A 4830-nucleotide genomic window follows, 5' to 3' on the forward strand; every position below is an offset into this window, starting at 1 on the left:
TTTTTTTTAATAAAGACGGGGTTTCACCATGTTGGTCAGGCTGGTCCTGAACTCCTGACCTCAGGTGATCCACCTACCTTGGCCTCCAAAGTGCTTGGATTACAGGCGTGAGGCACCACGCCCGGCCCGTAGCCTGCTTTTTAAACTTAGCAATATATTCTGAACACTTTCTTGTACAACATGATTGATAGGTTAGTAGTTGCCTAATAATTCATCATATAGCAGGAACTATGATTGTGACTCTTCAGGAAGTCCGTGATGTGTATATGCTTTGGAAATAAAAAATACTAGATAATTATGAAATGATTAACTGTTTCTAACAAATACTAGAGCTAGTTTATTTTAATGTTGCTTGTTTTTACATTGATACTTTGCATACTATACTGGCTCTAAATTTGAGTAGAGAACTAAATATTTTGAAGGATTCACATTTCTAACAATTTTGAACATTTTGTTCACACAATGTAGGATTTAACACAGTGGCAGAGTGAAAAGAACATGGATTATGGAGTTCCATCCAAGTTGGAATCCTGACTTGACTTTTAACAACTTCAGCAGATAAACCTTTTAGTAGTTTTTTTCTAATTCTGACTTATTTTACAATGCTTCAGTGTAAAAATAAATTATGGATGTATTGCTTAACTGTTTACTGAGTCTCTAAAACAACATTTTTCTACATAGCCACAGTATTATCACACCCAATAAAATTGTATTTTCATATTATTTAATACCAGTTCATATTCAGATTTTTCCAGTTTTTTTTACTAAGCTGTACAGCTGGTTTGATTAAACCAGGGTACAATTCAGGGCTCCTGTTTGCATTTGTTTTTATCCCTTTAATCTCTTGTAATCTTGAATGACCAACTTTTTAGTGATACTAACTTACTGAATAGTGGGGCAGTTATCCTGAGGGTATAACACCTTCTAGATGTGTCTGATTGTGTTTATATGTAGTCACCTTGTTTTCTCACCCCTCTATTTCTATGCAAAAGCATTGATTAGACTCAGCATAAACATTTTTGACAAGGCTATATCATAGATAATACATACTTAGTAGACCTACAATAGCTGGTTTTCCTGATAATTAGAGATAGCCTGTTTTTCCCCTTTGGACTAAGTCTCTGTGTTTTTCCCCTTTGGACTAATAACTCTGTTGTATTAGTAAAATGGAAATCATTTCATAAGAATTCCATGAGTTGGCTGGGTGTGGTGGCTCATGCCTGTAATTCCAGCACTTTGGAAGCCTGAGGCTGGTGGATTACCTGAGGTCAGGAGTTCAAGACCAGCCTGACAAACATGGAGAAACCCTGTCTCTACTAAAAATACCAAAAAATAAAAATAAAAAAAAAATAGCCGTGCGTGGTGGTCCATACTTGTAATCGCAGCTACTGGGGAGGCTAAAGCAGGAGAATCACTTGAACCTGGGAGCCAGAGGTTGCAGGTGAGCCGAGATCACACCATTGCACTTTAGCCTGGGTAACAAGAGCAAAACTTCATCTCAAAAAAAAAAAAAAAAAAAAAAAGAATTATATGAGTTAAGATGTTTCCCAGCACACAGTATTCAATAGATGCAAGCCCTTTTTGTCCTGCCTTTCTGGAAGTGGGAGCTGGGCAGGGGGATTTTCAAAGCATAGATAGAAAGTTTATCCTTTTTGGATATTGTCCTCACATTAAAATTCATGTGTCAGCTTTAAACTTATATCTCAGTGTACAGAGGACAGACCATGCTTTTGTTAAATATAGCTGATCCCAGTATAGTGACACCAAGCTAGCACATAAGGGAGACAGCTAACCCAGCCAAACTAAATTTTCAAGATTTGAAAGTTATGATGTAAAAATATAATTATTTACAGGTTTGTTTAAATGCTGGTCCAAAGATAGTGGTTCTTTTCACACTCCTCTTGTATTAATCTGTCTTAAAACATGATTGGAGAGTATATGATTTACTTAAGTGATAAATTGTTTAAATGTTAAATAATTTGCAGAGAAATTTTTTTAATGTTAAGAAAATCATTTCAAGTCACTGCGTTTACTTTTGGAAAGGATGATAGTGTATAAATAATACTGATACTTTTAGTTCCCAGTTTTACATGGTTAGTCTGCCTTGCATTGTACTTTAAACAGGTTTTTTTCTAAATTCATAACGTAAGTAGGCAGTTTAATACAAAGATGTTTAATACTACTGGAACTGTTGATTTCACTGTTACTTTTCCTATACACTTCTTGTTTACCCTTATTCCTCTACATTTCTCTCCCTTTTTTTTTTAAAGCTTCCACATATATAACTTAGTTGCTGGTTAGTGGTCCTTGGTTTAAGAATGTTACTGACCACTATCTGCTGGTTAAAAGATAACCATCTTTTTCCTTTTTAAACAAATATAATTCATAAATCAGCTTACCCATAGCTTTACTGGGGAGAATAAAAATAAAAGGAGGGCTGAACTCCTTTTAAACATTGTACTTCTTCTAAACACTTGTACTTAGGTGGTAAATAAAAGGAAATCAAATCACTTAATATTGCCCTCTTTCCAATTTTGGGGAAAGTAGCCACAGCTGTTGGCTAAAATGCTTATAAATTATTGGCATGTTTTATTCTTTATGTTTATCTCAAACATGAATTTGGCAAAACTAAACATATTTACTCTTTATGCTTTCTCCCCTTTTCAGGTGTTAAACAGTAATTGAAGTATGAAGAGGACATGGCATCAAGCAGTCATTCAATGACTATAACCTCTACTCCCTTGGGATTGTAGAATTATAACTTTTTAAAAAATGCATAAATTATATCTGGCCTGTACAGCTGTTTCCTATCTACTCTTCTTGTAAACTCTGCTGCTTCCCAACACATCTAGAGTGCAATTTTGGCATCTTAGGAGGGAAAAAGGACAGTTTACAACTGTGGCCCTATTTATTACACAGTTTGTCTATTGTGTCTTAAATTTAGTCTTTACTGTGCCAAGCTAACTGTACCCTGTAGGACTGTACTTTTTGTATTTGTTTTTTATATATGTTTATTTTTTAACCTCAGTTTAAATTACCTAGCTGCTACTGCTTGTTTTTCTTTTCCAATTAAAATGTCTTCCTTTTTTTTTTTTTTTTTTTTTTTTTATTTAATTTTTTTTTTTTTTTTTTTTTTTTAAGAGAAAATGGAACATTGAAGTTAAATGTCTTAAATTTTACCACTTACAACACTACATGCCCATAAAATATATCAGGTCAGTACTGTATTTTAAAATCCCTTGAAATGATATTATCAGGGTTAAAATTACTTGTATTGTTTCTGAAGTTTGCTCCTGAAAACTACTGTTTGAGCACTGAAACCTTATATTTGCCTAACTAGGCATTTAAGACTGAGCAAGGCTACTTATTATCTCATGAAATGCCTGTTGCTGAGTTATTTTGAATAGAAATATTTTAAAGTATCAAAAGCAGATCTTAGTTTAAGAGAGTTTGGGAAAGGAATTCTATTTCTCTTTTTCCTGATTCTGTACTCAGCAAAGCTTGATGGAATGAAAATGCCCTGCTTCATTCTGGTGAGCCTGCTAGCTAATATAAGAACTGGACAGATACTAATTTGTCATCTTTAATATTAGTTAAATAAGATATTATAGGAGTAAACATAATTTTATATTGTTAGTACTTTATTGGCTGATCTAAATTTATAGCCTGTGGAAATTGAGGAAAATGAAGAAACAGTACAGATACATGATGAATTAAAAATATATAGGGGTCAATTTTGGTCTGAAATCCCTGAGGTGTTTTTAACCCGCTACACTAATTTGTACACTAATTTGTTTCTTGTTTAGTCTAGAAATAGTAAATTGTTTGCAAGTCACTAATAATCATAAAATAAATTATTTCGTTGGCCATAGCCCAAAATTTTGTCATCAGTACTAAGTGTATACGTATTTTTGCCACTTTTTCCTGAGATGATTAACGTAAATCAACAGCTTATTTTAGGAAACTATAAAAATAATAGGCAAAGAGATTTCAATATTTGCTTCCTCAGTGGTAGGGGGGCATTGACTACAACTGTGTTAGCAGAAATTCACAGAGAATGGGGATTTAAGGTTATTCAGTCATTAGAGAAACTTGGAAAGTTCTGTGTTAGGACCTGGCTGGCAGAATTAACTTTTTGAAAAAGTTTTATACACAAATATTTGTATTGAATTTGGAGCCATAGTCAGAAGACTCAGATCATAATTGGCTTATTTTTCTATTTCCTTAACTGTTGTAATTTCCACTTTTATAATAATTTTGATTTAAAATATAAATTTATTTATTTATTTTTTTAATAGTTGAAAATCTTTGCTGTTGTAGTCTGCAACCTCTAAAATGATTGTGTTGCTTTTAGGATTGATTAGAAGAAACACTCTAAAAATTGAGATGAAACATTGGTGCAGCCAGATATAAGTAATACAGTTAACAAAAAAAGTGCTGCCACCTCTTTATGATCATTTTCTAAATGGAGAAACATTTGGCTGCATTCACATAGACCTTTATGTTTTGTTTTCAGTTAAAAACCTGCCTCCTTTGGCAATATTCATAAATGAAGCAGAATTTTTTTTCTCTTTTTTTCTGAATGTTAGTTTTATTCTTGTAAGATGCATCATGGGTATTGGTGCTGTGTAATGAACAACGAATTATAATTAGCATGTGGTTCAGAATATATAATGTTAGGTTTTTAAAAAATACCTTGATGGTCTTTTCTATTTATAATTTCAGACTTTCATAAAGTATACCAAGAATTTCATATATTTGTTTTCAGTGAACTCCTTTTTGCTATAGTAGGTCATTAAACACAGCACTTACTCTTAAAAACTAAAATTT

General features: G+C 32.7%; 1 protein-coding gene across 1 annotated transcript in view; it reads left to right on the top strand.

Annotated features, from left to right (window-relative positions):
• The window catches only part of KIF5B (kinesin family member 5B), a 46095-nt gene extending 43005 nt beyond the window's left edge, over nucleotides 1-3090 (top strand). Inside the window, exon 25 of the mRNA XM_037740978.1 lies at nucleotides 2668-3090. The gene's annotated coding sequence lies outside the window, so the exon portion shown is untranslated. The remainder of the gene's footprint in view (nucleotides 1-2667) is intronic.
• The last annotated feature ends 1740 nt before the right edge of the window (nucleotides 3091-4830 follow it).

The sequence above is a fragment of the Cebus imitator genome, unplaced genomic scaffold (assembly GCF_001604975.1).
Source record: "Cebus imitator isolate Cc_AM_T3 unplaced genomic scaffold, Cebus_imitator-1.0 Scaffold92, whole genome shotgun sequence".
In the NCBI taxonomy this organism is placed as follows: Eukaryota; Metazoa; Chordata; class Mammalia; order Primates; family Cebidae; genus Cebus; species Cebus imitator.